At 42.6% G+C, this 22550-nt stretch overlaps 1 long non-coding RNA gene across 1 annotated transcript; it reads left to right on the forward strand.

The window, feature by feature from the left end:
- Positions 1 to 338: 338 nt before the first annotated feature.
- Positions 339 to 13408, forward strand: LOC119696195. Its single transcript, XR_005255529.1, has 3 exons — positions 339 to 437; positions 4056 to 4169; positions 13303 to 13408. It is a non-coding gene; the product is annotated as an uncharacterized LOC119696195 (long non-coding RNA).
- The last annotated feature ends 9142 nt before the right edge of the window (positions 13409 to 22550 follow it).

A 22550-nucleotide genomic window follows, 5' to 3' on the forward strand; every position in this document is an offset into this window, starting at 1 on the left:
GGGAAAAATTGAAAGCATGAAACATTAATAACATTTCCAAGCTGGGTTTAGTTGGTTAGATGATGTCATTATGCTCTGCCAGCTCCCTCTTGGTTGCTTTTCATGCGTGACCAAGTATCTGCAGATCAAACCTTATAGACAAATCCAGCTACTATATTTTCTTACTGATTTCATGCAAAAAAACAGTTTGGAGTAATACAGTCTTGGGGCTGGTTCACCATAAATGTGATAAAGAAAATAGATAGCTTTAAAATTAAAGAAATCAGGAATCAAGAGAGTATCTTTCATCCTATTGGATCCTAAATGTTTTCCCTCTCTGGTTTGATTCAGGAATAATGGTCTTGCTATCAGTGGAGCTTCATTGGACTGGATTTTTTCTTTTTTTTTGACTGCTGATCCAAAAGAGACAGGATTTTGCATTTACCATTCAGAAGCAGGTAAGTGAGGAGATGCTGAACCTCACCTCAGTTCTCTACAATGCTTAAGTCACAGTATTTCCTGAGTTACAAATAACCATACAGACCCCATGTCAAAGAATCTTAGGCTGGTTTGGGTTGGAAGGGACCTTAAAGTCCATCCAGTCCCACCCCCTGACATGGGGACACCTTCTGCCATCCCAGGTTGCTCCAAGCCCCATCCAGCCTGGCCTTGGACGCCTCCAGAGTTGGGGCAGCCACAGCTGCTCTGTGATGGATGAAAGGAGCTTGGTGGGTGTGATATATGTGGCAAGTGTTCTCTTTGGGAGAGAAAAAAAAAAAGGCTCTGTTAAAGAAAAAAACATATAATTTCATAAGGATCTGAGAATGAATTAATTTTTCAAGGTGTTCGTTTAAAGTTTGAAAGGTTTTGACAGGTAAAGGGCTTAGCAGCTCCATGAAATGGTGTAATCTTTTGGTTATGCTGTTACTGTCCATGCCAGTCTACTTATATATATGCCCAGGGTTAAGATCAAGGGCATTTTCAAAAAACTTTATTTAATTCCTGGATTGCAATTCAAGTAAAAATCAAAGATTCCTAAGAACATCTTGTGACTTGTAAAAGTTTCTCTTCTTGATGCTAAAAATGCTGTTGAAGATCTCTTGTCCTTTATCTTATGATCAGTGCTACCCAGTGTGATCTGGATTACTCAATTCTCACTAAAAAATATTTGGTAAAGACTATTTCTGGGTTTTTTTTTTTTAAAAAATTATAATTATATATGAAATTTCAGATGCCTTGTTGAATGCATTTCTCCTAAGACCTGCTAATGAAATGTAGAGGATAGAGAAATAGAAGTATTTGGGTTTTTTTAAATATAAATGAGATTTAATTAATGAGACTACAATCACTGCAAAGAAGAAAACCACTGTAAGAGCAAACTAAGGGATCATGAACCAGCACATAAGAATTTTAGCTACTACACTTTTCAGTTGTGTTCCTCAAGTAATGATAATTTTTCCTCCTGGTAGTCCTAATAACATGCTGAGAGTGAGGTGTGAGATTTCTGTGACTTTGTGACTGTGGGGTCAGGATCTCTCACCCGTGGGTAGGAAAAGTGAATGTGTGTGCACATTCCAGTTGTTCTCCCTGAATAATGGTCAAATTCTGCCTACTGGAATGGTACCAGCTGGCTGCTTTGATTTTTTTTTTTTTTAATACTTTCTACAAGTGAATTAAAGCAAATTGTACAGTGCCCTTCTCTGTCAGAGGAGTTATTTCCACATCTTCAGGTTGGATGTGAAATGAAATCTGGAGTCAGCACACACCAAAAAAATTCCTTCCACTGGAAAAACCTGGGGGAGATCCGTAGTGATGACTGCAAAAAAAGGTTTAACTGAAAACACTGGGCACTTCTTCTCAGCTGTCATCTCAGTTTTCTCCTGAGTTAAAACAGTAACTTCATTATGGCTTTCGTATGGCACACACATGGAGGACACTGCAGGCCCTACAGAGGCTTTGTTGTAATGTGGAGAAACAGTGGCAAATATGCAACAGCAGCTTGAGAGGGGGATCCAAACCGTAGCTTTACATTAATCCATGACAATTGGCTAATGGAGTCATCCAGACTGGGCAAGGTTACATGGCTGGAAAGCCAAGAGCTGTGTTTTTAGGATGTGCAGATGTGTTTAAGGCAACAGGCCTGCAGCACTCAGGAGCATGTGCGAGCCAAATTGTGCCTCCAAGATTCCCCAGCCAGAGCCCCAGTGCATGTGCCTGCCTGTCCAAGGATAATTTGTCATTTGCACAACACACAACAATCCACCGGTTTATTTGGACAGCCTTTTGGCCAAATTCTGGGCTTGATTCAGCCCCTGCAACCTGTGACCTTAATGCTGCCGAATGGGTGCAAGGGAGCTGACAATTTATTTTTGTGTTGCTCTTTAAACAATGCATGTGTTGAAATCCCAGGGAAAGCTGGAGCTATTCACCATGTTCCACAAAACACATCCCAATAAAGTTATGAAATGATGGTTTTACCCCATTAGGCTTCCTGATGGAATTGTAAGAACTCCAGGTGAAGGAAGAGTTCTAAAAAGCCTCTTCTCTATTAGAAATACTCAAGAGGTATTTCTAAAATACCTCTTCTGCTGTCCTTTTAGTTTGGGGATTTTGTTCTGAATTAATGAGTAATGCAGAAATTAAACAGCCCTGCTGTATTTTATGGAAATGAAGGATCTCTACCACGTAAATGATACTTTAGGAGAAGTTGGCCTCAATTTCTCCACACTCTTGTGTGTTACTCCAATATATATTGCTATAGACCACTGCCTATAAAAGGAACACGAAGAGCAAGTACAGCCTTCTCGTGCTCTGCTCCTGTAGTTTTTGGTGGCCTTTGCAGCAAAGGAACCTTCTACATATGGAAAATATGGTTCAAAATTTCTGGTCCTGTCAGGCAGAGGTGCACCGGCAGATCTCCTGCAGGATTTAATCTGTATTTCACTGTTAGCTCCTTCACCCTGTGCTGAAGGCCAGCACAACTCCTTTGTGCTTACCTAATCATGACAGTTGCCCGCACATATTTTTATTTTTTTTCCTATTTTTCAACAGTTTAAGTGCAGTTATGTGTATATTTGTCAAGGAGAGTATGTTTTCAAAAATAATACAGCCTTGGAATCTATTGGAATGTTCACATATTGGAATCAGCTAATGTTGACACAGGCCTTTCTGACACATTTTTTTCCTGCCTCTGTTGCTTCTGATTTCCAAAATGCCTCAGGAAAAAACAAAACAAAACAAAACAAAACAAAACAAAACAAAACAAAACAAAACAAAACAAAACAAAACAAAACAAAACCCTGAGCCAGCAGTTCCTCACTTCTCCCCACACCTCTACTATTTAACCTACAGTAGTTTGGGACAGGTGGCTGGAGTGAGCAGAGCAACACACAGACACAAAAAATCCCCCCCAAAATGGAAACTGAAGTACCCAAGAGATTGAGTTTTGGTGGCTGGGAGAAGGCATTTCAAAACAGACCATGTTACACAGATGACTTATGGATGGAGAACCTGCAGGGTGAAGAGGGACACAGGGACAGAGAGGAGGCGTGGAGATTCGAGTTTCCTTCAAAAAGCTTGGTTTGGAAGTTAAAATGAGCATTTCTTAAACATCTCATGCTGATGTCAGTGCAATCCTTGGGCAGGTTCTGTGCCAATAATTTGGAATTTCCCGGGGAAAAAATTGTTGTGTCAAAAGAAAATGTCTTAGCAGCTCTAGAGCTTAGTCAGTGTAACATCACCACACACGGGACCACTCACAACACACCACAGAGCCACACACCTCACTGTGCCATTTCACTGCCTGGAATTTAAGATCTCTTAGCAACCAAAGGAAGATGGTTGGTGTGTTTGCCCATATTATTTCAAGTCATAAAGCTGACAGGAAAAGAATTCCTCTTTTGCAATTAGTTGTTCCCTTGGAAGGGACCATCTGCAATGTTCCCATGAACCACTCTGAATCCTGCACAAAGAAACGGGTTAGAAAGCTGATAAGCAGAGCATTTAGGCTGAGGGACCTTGCATACAGGGTTTTCTGCAAGGCTTCAAGGACTTACCCGTGGTTCTCTTTCACACAGGTGTTATCTACCAAGCCTGTTCTAAGGCCTGAACTAAGGCTGAGAATAAAAATCTGATAAAAGAACAATGGCTCTTTAAACGTGGTAAGGATGCTTGTAACTCTGCACAATTAGGTGAGTATTACAGGACATCTATTTTCTACCCACAAAGCACCTCCCGTGATATTTTACTGTGGTATGGCCATGATGATGTCCTTGCAAACAGAAAAAAAATTCTGCTTCAAGAAAGTCCTGCTTCTGTCCCTCTTGTTTTGATATATAGTGTGCTGTTTTACTAATTGATATCTGTGGTAATTATCTCACACCCTTGACAAAAAAAATATTTTCTTTCTTCCACAGTGTAGAGTTTGGACTGCTTCCTGTGTCCAGAGAGAGGCTCATGCTTGATAAATTCCGTGCTTGTTTTCGTACCTAAAATAGTGGCAATTTCCCTCTTCTGCCCTCACCTCTCCCTGTGCCAGCAAGTAGGTTCTGATGGTTTAGGTTTTCTGACTGTCCTGGGTTGTTGAGTGATTCACAGAGCAGCCTGGAGCAGCTATTCTTGTGAAATCCTCTGATTTAGCAGTAAGCCCTGGGCTGGACTTGATGAGTTCCATGGTGCCTTGCTTCATCCTGGGCTGGTTCAGAAGAAAGCTTACAAGCCTGGTTGTGCCCTTGGGTGCACACAGAGGTTCCGAGGGGTTCAGAGGCCTGTTGGTGTCATTTGCTGCACTGGTGCTGCTCTTGAGCTGTCACAGAATAACAGAATTACAGAATGGCTTGGCTTGGAAGGGACCTTAAAGCCCACCCAGTGCCACCCCCGCCATGGCAGGGACACCTTCCCCTGTCCCAGGCTGCTCCCAGCCCCAGTGTCCAGCCTGGCCTCGGGCACTGCCAGGGATCCAGGGGCAGCCCCAGCTGCTCTGGGCACCCTGTGCCAGGGCCTGCCCACCCTGCCAGGGAACAATTCCCCATTGCCAAGATGCCATCCAGCCCTGCCCTCTGGCACTGGGAGCCATTCCCTGGCTGCTGTCCCTGCAGCCCTTGGCAATTGTCTGTGTCCATCTTTCCCGCAGCCCCTTCGGGCCCCGCAAGGCCACGCTGAGCTCAGCCCAAAGCTTCTGCTGCCCAGGTGAGCAATGCCAGCTGTGCCAGCCTTTGATGCCAGCAGAGCTGCTCCATCCCTGCGCCCATCCCGGAGCCTCCTCTGGCCCGGCTGCAGCAGCTCCAGCTCCTTCCTGGGCTGCCCAGGGCTGGGGCAGCTCTGAAGGTAGGGACTCACCTGGGCAGGGCAGAATCCCCTCCTCCCCTGCTGGTCACCCTGCTTTGGGTGCAGCCCAGCACAGGGTTGGGTTTCTGGGCTGCCAGCACACACAAAAAATTACCTGTGTGCATCATCCTTCAGCAGAAATGTGCTACTTGGTCGAGCCACAATTTTTTTTTTTTGTGTTATTTGGGATTTAAATGAGTCGCTGAGAACAGGGAGCAAATTGTGGCATACCTAGATGAAAGTGTCAGGTTTTCCTCATCATCAGTGTTGCTTCCTAGCCGGTGTGTAAAGGAGGTCTCTGCAGGAAAACTTTTCTCAGCTTGGCTTTTTTTGTTGGAAGTAAGGTTTTCCACAAAGCCATTGTCAGCAAGCTCCATCCAGGCACACTTTCCCTCTTCTTTTGATTTATGATTCAATGCTAATCTATTTTAAATAGTGAAACATTATTTTGTTTTGTTTTGTTGGGTTTTTTGGTTTGTTTTTTTTTTTGGGGGGGTGGGGAGAGATTGATTGTTTTGGTTTGTTTTTTGGGTTTTTTTTTGTTTTTTGTTTTTGTTTTGTCATAAGCCCACATATTCTACCTCTTTGGTGGCTATCAACACTCTCAATCTAATCACCATTAAAAGATTAACAGTCTTACTTTTGGAAGTGACTTTCACATTCAATATAGAATAAAAATCAAATAAATCAAATTCAGGCAGATAACCCCACAGAGTATTATGGAATAAGTGGGTTGGGTTTGTCAAAGTTATAAACAACAAGATTTAACAACAAAAGTTTAATGGCCTTGGGTTCCACTAATTGCATCTATTGCCTGTCCACGCACATGCTGTGGAATGGGTATATTGGAATGGTATAGAATGATACTATATAAAAATGCACTACTTGCACACATGTTAAAAGACATAATAATTTCAAGTATTTGCTTTATCAGCACTTTCCAGTTGTGAAGCACCATTTGCAGCAGTCTGGTCTTCTCAGGGACCATCTTTCAGGAAATAATCTGGTAATCTGGTGCAAATAACATTATGTTCTTGTGCCAAAACATCCCTCGTGCACAAGGATATTTGCATTTTGCAAAGAAATAATGGGGACTCAAGTCTGATTTTCCTTCTTCAGAACTCTTATTGCTCTCTCCTGCTGCTGTGACTGCTTTGGACTGACTCCAAACCACTGACTCTTCTTTCAAATGTACTGTTAATATGCTATTATGTTAAACAGGCTGATAGAGTAAAATGGAAATGAACATGTGCAAAAGTCATTTAGGTCAAATGAAGTAACATGCTTTCAAAATATTAGCCAAAATTTTTAGCATAAAACTTTGATGAGGCTGAAAAATCCTCTATTGAGCGGGAGCGTGGAATTAGCCCTTGTACAGACCATGTTTAGAACCTTATGATACTGTTTAATTCTATGGTTCCCCAAGGGCTACTTATAACCAAATTAAAGGGCGTCTTGTGCATGTTCTGGACACTGATTACGGGACCACAGACTGAAGCTGAAGACAGCTCTACAGCCACTAAGTATGCAAGTAGAGACACCCCTTAATTCAACTATATGTACCCTCAGGGATCTTGGTAATTATAATAAGAAGACATTTTGCAATTTATCCAAGGCCAGACTTAGTGCTGGTGTGGTTTTTCCTAGTGTTTTTTTTTTTTTTTTCTTGTCTTTTCCCCTGGTTGTTTCTTTTGTTTTTTGTTTGTCTGGGTTTGGTTTTTTTTTGTGGTTTTGTTTGTTTGTTTGTTTGTTTTTTGTGCATGGACCTGTGAAGAAGGTATTTTTTTCAGCCTCAGAAGATTCAGCAATCCACCTGTGTCTGCTTTTCCTTGAGATACTCACAGGATGATGGCTGGCCTGCAGAAATGCCTGTGGTTGCTGGAGTGCTGCACTCGAGAGCATTCACGAGCTTGGTTCTTTGTTCTGCCTGGTTTCAGGGAACACATTCCTGGGAGTGCAGCCCTGCTGGGCAGCCCTGTCATTTAGACTCTGCTGTAGGTTGTCAGTGAGTCTCTGCCAGCCTGGAGATCTTGGAACGCAGTGGCTGAAATGGCACTCGAGTCACCTGAGTGGTGTGAGAGGTGGCAAACGCCACAGAGTGGAGCTGGAGTAGGGGAAGGAGGCTTCTGCCCTTATTTCTCTATTTCTCCTCAACAGATTATGTGCTTTGTGAGAATACATCAGTGCAACTCAACTCCTTTGACTTTGGCAGATGTCTGCCAATGAGCACCATCTGAAGATTTGGCTTGGTCAGTAAATTGGGTTTTTTGAAACAGATATGTACATTTTAGTGCAGAGCCTGGTCACACATCTCCCTGATGTGAAGTAGCAGATGTTTCTTTGGATGATCATCAATACCTCCAGGACCAGAGGCACGGCCACGCATTTCCAATGGTTACATCTGGTGGACTGTTGTGTAAACCATTGTACTCTCTTTTCATTGTCAGTGAAGGGCAGATACTGGTGTGTATTAACAGTGCTCAGCTGAAGCAGAGTGCCACCAACACTCCTTGCACACCACGACTCAGGTTTCACTGGTTTCAGACCCCTTTTTTTGGTTCAACATTACTAGACTGAGGTAAAAATTGTTTTGTTCCTATTCTCCAGGCTGGTCTAGCAGCAGTGGAAATTCCCATCTGTTACCTGCTACAGTGGTTTATGCCAGCTGAGGATCTGGTCCTGCTGGGTCTGGTCTCAGCTGTAGGGCTGGTACCAGCAGAGCTTGTGGCCTCTTTGTGCTGTCTCATCTGCCCTGAAACCCCCTTGCTCAGACGGCGGGCAGTGCCCAGGGCAGAGACATTGGGATGAATACATGGATGTAACAATTATGTGCAGTTTACAAAAGGATGACATTGCAGAGTACATCTCATGCGCACCTTGATGGGAGCCAACCACATAATGCACCTTTTGGCCATTAGGGCCAGCAGCCCTTGATTGCTTGCATCTCTTAATGGCATTTTGAGGCATTAAGGATGGAAGTGCAAAGATCTAAGTGGGTGATAAGTTGCGAGTGTCCCCGAGTATTTTTCTTCTGCCACCTTTGAATTCAGGCGTGATTATGCAAGCAATGAGGTGCTACTCAACCCAAATTAAACTGGGAGACCATGTGTTGAGAGCTGTCAAGAAGTCTAAATTACTTGTTGTATTGTGGAAGCTGGTGCCTAAGAGGTTCTGCAGCCGACAGTGCTCTGCAGCAAGTAGCAGAAATTAAGGCAATAATATAAGCATGAAGGCTGCTTACGGGCACTGCAAACTTAAAATAAGTTTTTAAACAACTTTCTCTGCTCTAGTTCTCCCTAGACTTGTGCAACATGCTGCCTACAAGGAAAAAGTGTTTTCCTGGAAGTAATGTTTGGAGGAACAATAGTATCTCAGTGCTGTCAGAGTTAATGACAGCCCCCAAGAGTGGGACAAAGGGAATCCTCAAGAGAAGAAAATCCATGGAGAATGACCAGAAAACAAACAATTCAGAAAATATCATGTGTTTGTATAAACCAAAAGCAACCCTTTACCCCTTTTGAGAAGTTTTCCCTTTAGCTGCTGAAGGTGAAGCAGGAAGGAAGCATAAACAGAAGCAGGTTGGTTGCTCTGGTTCATGAGCTGCCCCTCCTCATCTGTGCATGCAGTGAAATCCAACTTGGGAATGCTACTCAGGGACACAAAGCAAGCTTTGTGAAGGACCTGGGAAGGTGGAATGTGAGAACTGTCACATGCTTTCCTTGCTCTTCCACCTTGCCTTAGGCAACTGGTACTGTTTCCTCTCATGGACACCGTACAGACTCAGGGGGATTTGCAGTCTAATCTAGCACGTCTGTTCTTCCACTGCCAAAAAAACCTAAGAGAGCAACTTAAACGTCTTGTCTTTTGAGTGGAACAAATCAAGAGTTTTTTTAGGAAAAAGGAAAAAAAAAAAAGTGGACGAAAGCTTCAGAGCTGTAGCTGGAGAAATGAAAAGGCCAACACGAGGAGCAGGTCCCACCAAAATGCTTTGCAAGCCCTCGGGCAGATCATGGCTTTTTCTGGCATTTAGTCCAAAAATGCATTCCACCCACCAGGAGTTTATTGTGCCATGTGTTCCTCTTGGCATGTCTCTCCTCCTCTGAATAAAATTAACTTCTGTAACTGGCAACTGATAAATTCTTGTGAACACTCCAGGCCTTCTCTCAGTAAAGCCCGCCTGGAAAAACATCAGGTTGCCATCTTCAAACCCGTAGATTTCCTGCTTGCTACTGCTAACCAAAGCAGACCTTTTCCTCTCTTTTTCAGCCGCCGTCGTAACTCCCTGCTGATCACAGGCATCCTTCCTCCCAGGGATGTGCAGCTTGATCAAATACATGGCATATGGAAGATGCACTGGGTGCATGGTCTTCCAGTAAAAACAAACCAAGGCTCATGCCAAATGAGCATCTTACAACACTTCTGAAAGAGCCTTTATATATTCAGGAGGATGAAAATAATATCCAACCCAACCATTAGGGCTCCCCTGCAATGGTGGTGTGCTTCCTTGGTGAGAAAGTAGAATGGGTCTCTTTGTGCCATTATAATTCTTAAGAAAAAAAAAAAAAAGTTCCCAGTCCTTCTGGAGGGTTCTTTGCAAAGCCTGCTGACAAGGAAGTGTTTTCCAATGATATTTCAGGGTCTGGTTATCATGTAGACAATGAAGAAGCAAGGTTTAGCATTTCAAATTCAGTGATTTTGCTGTAGGAGACAGGATTGTCTCCGATTCCAATGGAAAGAGAAAAGTCTCTTTCTAGTCCTAGTGATTGTAAAAATTCAAAAATTTGACCTCTTCAGGCCTTCCCACCAGAAAGCAAATGAAAAATGAAAAAATGTGCTTGAAATTATTCAGGCCTTCGGGTGGGCTTGCTCATGAATTTTGGATACCTCAAAGATGATGACATATTTTAGTTTTCTAGTTCCCCACTGGGTAAGCATAGCTCAACTCAGTTGCAGGCTGATTACTTGGCAGTTTTCATAGTACTCAGTTTGGCAACCAGTGAGGGGTTAGAGACAAGTCACAACTGATAAAACAGGATTTTCTCTGTCAGGATGGCAATTACTTTGGCAGGATTTGTCTCACAGTGGACTGTGCTAAGCTGAACTAGCTTTCTCCTGGTGTGGACTAAGAGACATTTACCTTAGCTCAGCAGATGGGAAGCCACCTGCTGAAGCATGGCAGGTTGAGGGCAGACCAGCACTTCTGGGGAAAAAATACATTGTGTGAGGGATACCTTTAACTGAGAACATTGTGTGGGAAGAAATAGCAGTGGAGGGAATTTTCATAGGGGATGGGATGAGGAGAGGAGAGGAGAGGAGAGGAGATGAGAGGAGAGGAGAGGAGAGGAGAGGAGAGGAGAGGAGAGGAGAGGAGAGGAGAGGAGAGGAGAGGAGAGGAGAGGAGAGGAGAGGAGAGAGGAGAGGAGAGGAGAGGAGAGGAGAGGAGGAGGAGAGGAGAGGAGAGGAGAGGAGAGGAGAGGAGAGGATGAGGAGAGAGGGAGAGGAGAGGAGAGGAGAGGAGAGGAGAGGAGAGGAGAGGGGAGGGGGGAAGGGAAGGGAAGGAGGGAAGGGAAGGGAAGGGAAGGGAAGGGAAGGGAAGAGAAGAGAAGAGAAGAGAAGAGAAGAGAAGAGAAGAGAAGAGAAGAGAAGAGAAGAGAAGAGAAGAGAAGAGAAGAGAAGAGAAGAGAAGAGAAGAGAAGAGAAGAGAAGAGAAGAGAAGAGAAGAGAAGAGAAGAGAAGAGAAGAGAAGAGAAGAGAAGAGAAGAGAAGAGAAGAGAAGAGAAGAGAAATCCCTATTGCTTTATTTTACAGAATCTGAAGGGGAACCCAGAATTGAAACAGTCCAAATTTCAATTATTATTTTTTTTCTGGGACAGTAAGACTGTTTGGTCTCTCTGATGATTAGAGGTCATCCATTTCAGTTTTTTTTCTCAGGGGAAACCTATAATATTGGTAATATGACATCCCCACAGTTGTGCTGTAATCATAATAGTATGTTAATCCTTATAATTACCATGAGAAGCAATGCAGATTTGACCATAATTATCTGTATCTTACGTAAACATGGAAAATTCATGTTATTTTGATTCTGCTGATTGATGTGTCATTTTGGAGCCAGCATCTGGACATTATCTCCTGATAGTGACCTAGAAGGCTTTGGACTAGATACCTCCAGGCTGAAAATATGAGGCCATGTCCTAAGGTGACAGATACCAACATAGTTTCACCTAAGTTAGGGCAGCTGCCAAGCCTAGGTGTCTGCTGGCGCATGTGTTTGTTCCTGCTTATTCTCAAAAACACAGGAAAAAAATAGCAGAGTTCAGAGAAGGACAGACAAAGTGATCTGTGAAAAGACATCTTATGACAGGAGGAGCAGACAGGCAGTGGGAGAGTGTGAGGGTTGTGCATTTCCCCGTTGTGCAGTTCTGATGGGTTTTGAGAAGAGAAATGCGCATGAGCTCAATGGTAAGAGAGGTTTCACCAAGGAGCATCTGAGATAGTCCCTGTTATTTGTCTCTGCACATATTGATGGTGATCTTCCACTGATCTTACTGAGGGCAATGCAAGAAAAATCACGTGTGTAAAAAATCAGATTTCCCCTCAGAGTAGAAGCAAGAAGTGACCAAAGAACCTCAGATGCAACAAATACAAAATGAATGACTGAACATGATTGACCTTAAATGTGAGGACTTGCAGAGGGTCAGGGTGAGAGGAAGTGAGATGAAGTGGATTTTGACCATCTCGGTGTATTACACTGGATACTCCTGGCACTTATGTCATAGGAGATCAGAAATTTACAGGCTCCCCCATTGTCTTCCTGCCTCCCATTTATGTCAAAACTGCTCCTGTCCCTTTCAGGAGTACAATTAATCCTTGAAAGCCATTGGAGCAGAAAATTATGCAAATTAATTTTCAAGTTTGAAAAAGGGATTAAGAATTGAGAGGAGCCAAAGTAAAGGACTAAATTTTGGTCTCTCACACCATGCATTCTTCTCACTGTGTGTCAGACAAACACATGACTCCGACTTGTGAAGATTATGCCACTGCAAGGGATCTTTACAGTTGAATCTGGGTCTCCTGCACAACAGTAACAGCAGATATTCACAGACCTCATACCAGTAGTTTTTGCAGAACTATTCCTTCATGCCACAGTTTTCTGGGACTTTCCTAAATGTACTTGGTAGCTGAGATAATTTGCAGCCTGGTTTAAAAGTGAGAGTGTCACAATGGTGAAGCAAAGCTGTTGCTGCTCCCTTGGAACTGGAGTCTGCTGTGACTATTTTCCCTGTACTGCCAAAGTTAAAATCACAACAACATTAGAAATTAGTCATGGGCAGGCTCAAAGGCATTTTATTCGTGGGAAAGGTCATTTACTATGAATGTAAGTGATGTAAACAGTGCATGGTGACATGTTATGCTCCTTCTCTTTTTTTTTTTTCTTTTTTTTTTCTCCTATGAGTACCCATTGATATTACAGGCCAAGGGCTTAAATGTACATATCATTTTTTTCCTCCCCTTTTTTCTTCCTCCTGATCTGATAATTTCTGTGCTTCTGCTTGTCTTTGGATTTTAAGAACAAAATAGTACCTGTTTTATTTGTGGATTCCAAGCCTGTTCACAGATTGCTCCATTCCCCAGCCTTGGCAGTCATCACACCATGTTTGTGCTGGTTTTTCACAGAGCTAAACCTCACCTGTCACTTTCATCTGCTAACAAGGTTTCCATAACAAGCAACCGAGTGCTGAGGAAGATGCATGTATTACCTCCTTCCACTGTCATTCCTTCTCCTAACTGCTCATATTAGGTACAACACTCATCCTGGCTACCTATATCCTTCTCCCTTCTAAATTTTCAGCTACCAAACTAGAGCACTTTCACCCATAGAGCAGAAGCCGGAGCTTCTGGGAGGTACTGGGATATTCATCTGCTTTCAATGGATGTGGCTATGCATCACCCTGCTGCTGAAAACAGTCCTTTTAACCCTTTCACATAATCTGTCAGATCCCTGAGTGCCATCCTGTGTCTCTGAATGGCTGGGAGGAGAATAATGAAGCAAACAAGAAAGAGTTCAGCATGGTTGAAGGCCAGTTTACTGCCCAGATGACTTCTTTCCACATTGAAGTAATTCAGAAGTAAGTGGCATTGCAATATTCACTGGCCCTCCTTTAGAGAAGCTGGATTTCTCTTCAGATTTCTAAACACCCTCCTAGATTATCTCAGACCACCTTTCTAGAAGAGGCAGCCTTTCCTGAAGCTATCAGGCCAAGCTGTTCAGAAAGTTGGTTGTAGTGTATCCATCACATGGCTCCTTTCACCAAGAGATTGTCTCTACTTCCATCTACATTTGTCCTAAACTGAAATCTTCAATGTAATTTTTCATCATTATCTGATACCATAAACATCAGAAATTTATGGATTTGAATTCAGTAGTTGGTGAAAATCTCCTGTGGGTTTTTTTTGAGTGTTCCTTAGGGTGTATCATTTTCAATATTACTGGTGAATGGAAATTCTGTTCATTTTTTAAATGAGAACACCAAGTTGAGTACAAGGGATTCATTTCGAGAAAGGGAATTGCCAGTGAAGCAAAGAAAAAATGATAAATACATAATTTTTGTGTTTCTTTTTCTCTTATTATGATCTATTGGCAAAAACTTTTAGTAGAAGAGATATTATGCAGAAAGCAGTTTAATGTCTGTGTTACTTGGTAGTGTTTAGGCTAAGATACATTTCTACATTCATCTGCTTCATATATACATATTCAAATATCACCTCTGCTGAAATCATAGGCAAAACATTGCTGCAACAAAATATTATACTCTGCTCTACCAGGTCAATGTAGTATTTCCCAATTTGCCAAAGAGAAATTGCAACAGCATTTGCTTGTGTTAACCATACTGATCAGGGAGATTTCTGCTATATCATGCTTCTCCAAGCCCAAAACAATAACCTACTTTGCTAGAAGAAATATCTACCTACTTGTGATCAGGGAGCCAGTTGGTGATGTAAAAGAGCCTCTTTCACTTGAGATGAATAAATGGTAAACCAGACCACTGAAATCTATGTTTTCTTGTTCAACAGTGGTGAGAAGTCAGATTCCATCCAGTCTAATGCCCTTGTTAGCACCTCTGTGTACCCACAGGTTGGTCTCCTTCATTCAGGACAGGTTAGTACAGCTGAGCTGAGGTGTGCAAAGCATTCACTGACTTTGTAAACTTTAAAAAAGCTCAGGAGATAATTGATTAAAATCTGGGCTTGCTGAGCTGTGAGCTCAGCAATGTTTCTTTCAACACCAGCCATCTTGCTGCCTATGACTGTATTTTACACCTAAGATTTAAGGGAAGGTGGAGGATTTGTTTGTGGGGAGAATTGGGAGTGGGGAGCCAAAGGTGCACATTTTTAGAAGTTCCTTCAATTTTTGGGGCTGAAATCTCAAAAAGGTAATTGCTCTCCAATGACATTTGGAGAGAAAGCACACTTACACAGTGTGTTTGAACTCAAGAAACTGAATAAATTTTCTTCCTCCTAGCCTAGAAGATTTTACTGGAATATTTTTTTTGCTTTTTTTTGCTTTCTTTCTTTTTTTTTTCTTTTTTTTTTTTTTTCCCCAAGTGGTTCCTCTGCTCAAAGCATGTCTTTGTTTTGTACTTTCTTACTTAATTTCAGCTATTTCAGTTGATTTGTTTTCAGCTGGTGCCTTGTTGTTCTGGTTGGGAAGGCAGTATCCAACCACAGCTTGAAAAGAGGAAAATCATATATTTCTTTCTAAGGGTGGCCTGAAGAATGCCAGCAGAATTTCTCGTGTCCATCACTCAGGAGGCAAAGATTTGTCTTTGCAGCTTAGAGCTGTGATTCAGACCACACAGTTTGAGTTTAGATATACTGACATTATGATTATATAAGATGATGTTCTCTGAAGAAAGGCCCTTGCCTCTCTTCAGCCTGTTTCTGGTTACAAGGTGTTCACTTGAAACAGGAAAACCATTTCAGGAAGTTTCCCCTGCATGTGCACTGGTAAGATAGCAAGCAAGCAATCTTGGGGATCAGGAAGGGGAAAAAAAAGGTGTTTTATAAGAAAGGGTCATTATAGCTTTGGGTTTGTCTCAGAAAGGATGGTGGTTATTAGACAAATATAAAATGAGAATGAGTGGTAATATTCTGCCAAAAAATATCTATTTTCTGTTTCTCTGCTCCTGCTCTTTACTTCATCTTCTGTTTCACCCAGTTGAAAAATCTCGGTTGTTTCCATTTCTCCCTGTTTCACCACTGATAGAGTTTTCCATTACTCCTTTTCCATTCTCTTTATTCCCCATTTGTCTCCGTAGATTGCCTTTGGCATTTTTAGCTGTCACTCTAATTTTTCATTTGTGTGCTCCAGCACACAAACACAGGCTCCTGTACACACACCCACGAGCAGCCACAAACTCTCTCCCTTGCTTCCCTCTCTCTCTGCACCTTCTCTGAGGACAAGAATTCCTCTCTCAGCTGCCTCCTGGTTACACAAGTGATTCCAACAAAGTCTGGGGGTTAGTTTGACACCACTGTTTTCAATTTTCTCCCATTTAGTTGTAATCACAGCCTTGGAGAAGTTTTGGTTCTGCTTTCATTTTATCAAGACAAAGCTGATTTTTTGTTTTTTTGGCCTTGTTTTTATCTCTGGCTTTATACTTGTTATTTTATTGAATTGCTAATGATGTGAGACTTTTTAATGTGCCACTGAAGAACGTAAACGCTGTAAAGGTTTGAGGGAACATTGTTGCTCTAAAATTGAGGGTTAGCCCCTACTCCCACCCTCTTTTTGACTGAAGGTGAGCAGAAAAGACATTCAGAAATATACATGTACCTGCACAGATTGACCCTCCTTTTCTCTCAGAATATACAGCTTACTATTATCTCTACACCACTGTAAAGAGGAGGGGGTAATATCTGTAAATTACCAAAGTGTGATTACTTCTAAATAGCCATGACTGTGTCATACCTGATGGCTCAAATAATCCTGGTACTTGGTTTTCTTTATTGCTTTATAACTGTGGGTAATATCTTGAATTAAGCCTTGAAGGAACATAGGAATGTTTCACAGGTTAAACAGGATAATTTCCTCCTAGGAAGACGAGGATTAGGTTTGATTTTCACCTGCATAAATACACACTGAGAGTGGGGAGACCCTGAGGCAGGGTGACCCAAGGAGTTGTGGATGCCCCAAACCCTGGAGGTGTTGAAGTCCAGTTTGGATGGGGCTCCGAGAAACCTGGGATTGTGGAAAGTCTCCCTGACACCATCAGAGGGGTGCAATGAGGTGTTCTCTAAGGCCCCTTCCAACCCAAACCATCCTGTGATTCTATGATTGTACACATATAGGCTGAATCTTTTTTTTTTTTTTTTCAACCAGTGCTGGTTTTCAGCAGATTAAAAGGTGCCTGGCCTGAAAGCTGCTCCAAAAACCCAGCTGCAATATTTCTCCAAGTTGCACCCTCCCCGAATGCTCTGTCCCCACAAAAGATTAGAAAACCTCCTTTGCTTTAAACTGTTCTCCCCCAGTGCCCCCTTTCCTAAAGAACCTCCCTGCATTATTGTGCTTTCTGGCTCGGTGATCTCAGTAATAGAAGATGTCCTTAGGAAATGGTTTAGATAGCATACTTGTGTGAAATTCTTATGCAAAACTCTGTAGGGCTGGCTGACCTGGTTCAGAAGCCAGGCAGCTCCTGCTCCTGCACTGAGGGCAGAATGGAAAGGCTTCCTTGCTGCTCCAGTAAAGTGTATTTTATTGCTCTGTGTTATCTACTTATTATGCATTTATAAAGCTCTTTGGGTGACTAAGTTGTTTGCATAACACACTGTGTTTCTGGCAGGAGCTCTCCTCTGGAGGAGGGATGTGTGTGTGAACGCCTGCTCGTGGCTACAGCACACAGGCACCTTTCAGCCACAGGAGGAGAACCAGCACACTGGCCAGGTGAAAATTCCTGCTGCATTGTTCCCTCCTGGCAGCTGTGGACTGTGAGAGAGCTCCTGTGAGCTCAGGGGTGTGTGGTGCCAAAGGCTGAGGGAGCACAGCCTCGGTATCCAAGGGCTTTTGCAAACAGTGCTCAAAGCAGCATAAATTCCTCATCAAACGAAGAAAAATCCCAACTCCTCCCTGAGCCATAGTCGCTGCTGGATCAGGAATCTTGTTAGATTTGTAGCTTTTGGATTAGTGAGACCCTTTATTAACTGGGACCAAAAAACCTTCTCTGAATGGCTAAATCCTGCATTACTGAGCCTTATTCTCCTGGTCTCCAGGAAAGGTCATTGGTGTAGGCCTCCTTGCATCTTCGGTGTAAAAATGTGTCACTGTGGGTGGTCACTCTCTCAGCTACTGTTCACCAGCTTTGTGGAAGTCATGGCCTATTGACACTGAGAACATCTCTACCTTCCCTTTGTAGCAATCTGAATTTAAGCCATGCCGTATTTGTGTAGCCAGTTAAGGGTTTAACCGCTTACTCACCCTGCAGGATGAATAAAATTCAGAATTACGAGTTTGCAGGGAGCAATTTGACCACTTCAACTTGAGAAAGGACTGTCAAGGTTAGGATGTCTATGCTGTACTACATTGCTGAATTTGTTAATAAGCACACATAACTTAATAGATCTAAACCCCAAACACTTTGATCATGATAATAGTATTTCCTGATATACACAGTGTGATGACGGCTTGGGACTAAATTAAAACATTTTCAGTTGTTTCCAGCTTAGTCAAATCAAAGTGTTTAATCCCACAGATATTTTGCAATTAATTTTGCAAGACAGATACACTTCCAGCATTTGGTTTTGTCTTAGTGGACATAACACAATCCTTTTATACTTCAGCAAGGAAAGTAAACAAGCATGAACCAGCAGACATGAACAGTCATGAATTTACCATGGTAAAAAAAGCTAACTTTCGGGCCATATTCTGTCCTATAAACTTTGTATTTCAGTGAATTGTGTGGGTAGCAGATTTCTTTTTACTTATCCCATTATGAAACCATGTTCTGTGCAAATACTAGTGAAAGCAAAATTGAGATTTTAAAAATGGCCAAGTTTGCTTTTGTTTGTTTGTTTGTTTGTTGCTGTTGTAGGGTTTTTTGTTTGGTTTGGTTTGGGTTTTTTTGTTGGGTTTTTTTAGTTGGTTGGTTTTTGGGTTTGGTTTCGGGGGTTTTTTTTGTGGTTTTTCTTGGTTTTTTGTTTTTGTTGACTGTTGGCAGGAGAAGACAATTCAGGGTGTGCAGACTAAAGTAAACTTTGGGTGAGCACAAGTGATTCAGATCAGCATTCTTCCTGCAGCTGTGTATGCCAGCCATGTACTCCATGCTGCTGCTTTAATGTACAAGGCACAGAGGAGTCCTCTGTTCTGAATAACTTTATCCTGGATTCTCCGGCTGGAGCTAATGTGGCACACTGAAAGGAGCATTAATAAGGTAAAGGAGCAGTCTTCATGACCTTGTTTAGACAGTGGCAGGAGAACCAAAGCATTTCACTGATGAGCTGCTCCTCCTCTATCATCAGGACCTGAAGCACTTTCGTTTCATTGGGAAGAGTTGGTTGCATCCAGTTTTATACACAGCGGCTGTGCTGCGCAGCACAGTCTGCTCTGCCTGGTGAAATGCACACCTTTTTTTGAAGCTTAAACCGGTGAAGAAACCACTGAAGGTGCTCAGAGAGGCTGGCAGGAGTCAGAAGATCACAAAGGGATTAAAAACTGCAACAGGAGAGCCTGCTGCCCACATTCCTACAGGCATGCACACTGACACAGGGCTGGGAACAGCTCTGACACAGCACACATATGCAAATCACTGGGACACTGCTTAACTTCAAAGTTTAGTGGGAGGGTTGCTGCTGGGGACCCGGGGATGAAGTGGCACATTGCTGGTCACATTAGTCACCCGCCTTGGTGGAGGCAAAGGGAGCGTGGGTGGATCAAGGGGAGGTGATTTGCCAACCAGGAGGAGTTGCCCCTTGTGCCTGCTATGGTATCTCCTGCCTGTTTCTTCCAAATATGAGTTTCCTTACTGTTTTCCTCTTTGTCCCCTTCAGATGAGCTTCTTCCTTCTTCATCTTGCTTCTTTTCTCCCTCTGAGGCACAATGTTCCTTCCCCCACCTACCCTCCCTCTTTGTTAGTTGCCTTTCCTATTATTCTGCAAATACATGCAAACACTGAGGGACTTTGAGCAGACTCAAACTGGTACCTCTGTCTAGCCCCAGAACCAAGCTGGGTTTTGTGTGCTCTCTTCCACTTTGTTCTGGTTTATTGTGTCTCTTCCTTCTGCAGCGCTTTAAATTGTTCACTGAGGAATTCCAAGTCTTTATTTAATGATTTAGCAGAGCTTCTCTCAGTAAGAGTACTGAACTCACAGTAAATTTCACTGAGCATCTGTTTGTGAGTTTGAATTTTGCCTTGCTCTGAATTCTTTCATTTGCAGTGCATGGTTTTATAGCACTCTTAGATTCATTTAATCTTGTGTAACACATGAATGATCCCACTCATTCTAAAGGCCACATGCTTGATTTGGCAATTACTATGGGTCTGTCTCTGACTAGTTTGGTTTTGTCTCTGTTTCTTGTCTGTTAATTATTTCATGAGATCTTGCTGTATCTTATCTCTCATCTCCAGTTCATACTGTTATTTATTGTTCTCCTTTTTAATCCTGAAATTTGAATTCTGTAGAAGTTCTGCCTTATTATTTTTTTCTTTTAATGCCAAGATCATGTTTAGTTTACCAGTTTTGTTGCCTAAGAGGCCATCAGACACATTATGCTGTCATACACTCGATCTGTGCTCTTCCAAGACCATCTCTAACCTCTGGTAGCCAGGTGATTTTGTAAGTCAAAATGCCAATGCCATGACCAGATAAATCTTAGACAAGCCTGTAAAAGAGCATGAACTTTACTGGCTCATAATGTTCAAATATCCTCTACTGAAGCTCTCGCTTCTCTCAAAAAAAAAAAAAAAAAAAAAAAAAAAAAAAAAAAAAAAAAAAAGATTCCTGTCCCCTTAGCCTGTGGTTGCCTACAGAATCATTTGACCTGGTTCTCTGTGTGTGCATGTGTGCATGTGCAGAAATAAGTGAGGATGTTCCCTCTACAGCCATTTAGCAGGCCTACAGGCCTAAAAGACAGGGCCGTCTCCAAATGTGCTGAATTCCCTTCTGTGTCCCAGTCCCTGGCAATGGAGAAAGCTAAACATTTCTGAAAAGTTATTCAGAAGGTATAAGCAGAGCCTGCTTTGGGACACGCATGCAGCTGGAATTGTAGAGTGCTTTCAAGGGGCTCTTTTTTCACCTCCTCTTTATCTTTTTTCCTTCCTTCCTTCCTTCCGCCACTTCCTTCCGCCACTTCCTTCCTTCCGCCACTTCCGCCACTTCCGCCACTTCCTTCCTTCCTTCCTTCCGCCACTTCCTTCCGTCACTTCCTTCCTTCCGCCACTTCTGCCACTTCCGCCACTTCCGCCACTTCCTTCCGCCACTTCTTTCCGCCACTTCCTTCCGCCACTTCTTTCCTTCCGCCACTTCCTTCCTTCCGCCACTTCCTTCCGCCACTTCCTTCCGCCACTTCCTTCCTTCCGCCACTTCCTTCCTTCCGCCACTTCCACCACTTCCTTCCGCCACTTCCTTCCGCCACTTCCTTCCTTCCTTCCCTGCTTCCTTTCCTTCTTTCCTTCCTTCTTTCCTTCTTTCTTTCCTTCCTTCTTCTTTCTGTCCTTCCTTTTCTCTCTTTCTCTTTCTCTCTCTCTTTCTCCCTTTTTTTTATTTTTCTCTTTCTCTCCTCCTCTCTCTCCCCCCACTCCTTCTTTTTCAAATGAAACCCGAGACACAGAGGTGCTCCTGGTATGTCAGAAATCAGAGCTTTCAGGAGAGCTCTACACATGGCCAGAAAGGCAATAAATTTGTTGAGCTGACAGCAGTGTAACGCTGGAAGGACAGATCAGGTTTTGTACCTTAACAAAGCCTGCAGAGCCAACCAAGGTTGCTGGGACAGTGTAATATTCCTGAGGAGCTCCCTCTGATCCCTGCCCCACCTCTCAGGAGATGCTTCCTGGAATTCTGGGTTGTTCTGCTTTGTGCCTCTGCCGTGTGCGTCAGGATGTGTGATATTCAGGGCAGTGAAATAGACCATCATTTCTGAGAAACGAAATGTCTGCTATGGCAGAATGAGTGTTGAAGTCCCGAGCATGTAATTTTGTCTCGAGCAAAGTGATCTCTGAAATATACAAGGGTAGCATGAACTACATGACAACTAGGACTAAAAGACCTTATTTTTGAATTGGAAAAGCTTTTCTTCCAGAGGCTGCGAGGGAGGCTGAAGTTTGTAATACGATGATTCAGGTATGAGGGAAAAACGGGACCATCTCTAACAAAGGTCTTAATTTGAGATATGTTAAATCTCCAAAATTAGGATTAGGATGTCATACAATTAACAGAAAATCTTGCCTGTCAAAACTTTTGAACAAACTGTCAGCCTTTCATTTTGATGAGACTATTTCATGCAGTTTTCTGATATTTAGTGAAATTATTTGCATTAAAAAAATATTTCTTGATTCAAAACAAAATGTAGCTGTAGAGAAAATAGTTAACTTCTGTTGTTTTTTTTCCTCCTTTCTTCCACTCCCTCTTCCCCCTCCTTGGCTGAGTAGATAAACAAGGAAACCAAATTATATTTATTTTAATTTCTTCTGATTTGAAAGGAAGTGAATATTGTTTCCAATTGATGAGAAATACTTTTTAGCATGAATCACTTAATTGAAAAAAAAGTCAGTACATTAAGATAATAATATATTTGCATATTTTCAGATGTAGATTTTCCCACTGAACATCTTTCAACAATACTGCTTGGATTACAACTTTTCCAGTGCCTTCAGAATTTTGGGAAATCTTGGGGGGACAGCTGCTCACACTGGCCAATTCCAGAGTCAAAATTCAGAAGTCAGGCCCGAGATGTCCAAGCCCATCTTGGGCCCCCTCATAATCTCTCATAACCCAGCTGAAAAAAGAACTTAGGCTGAGACCTTGGCTGCTTGCTGGGTTGAGGTATAATTGATAAAGCATGAAACTAAATAACATGTAGAGGCAAAAACTCTTCTACCTGGAAAACCCTTGACAAGGCTGCATTCAGGGCTATTGAGAATGGTAATTATCTGAAATAAATTATCTGAAGCAACAGACGAGCTCATAAACAGAGAAGCAGAGGAAAAGAGGCCCTTCTGAGAAAAAAAGCCCTGATACCCCCCCCACACACACAC

The sequence above is a fragment of the Motacilla alba genome, chromosome Z (assembly GCF_015832195.1).
Source record: "Motacilla alba alba isolate MOTALB_02 chromosome Z, Motacilla_alba_V1.0_pri, whole genome shotgun sequence".
Classification (NCBI taxonomy): Eukaryota; Metazoa; Chordata; class Aves; order Passeriformes; family Motacillidae; genus Motacilla; species Motacilla alba.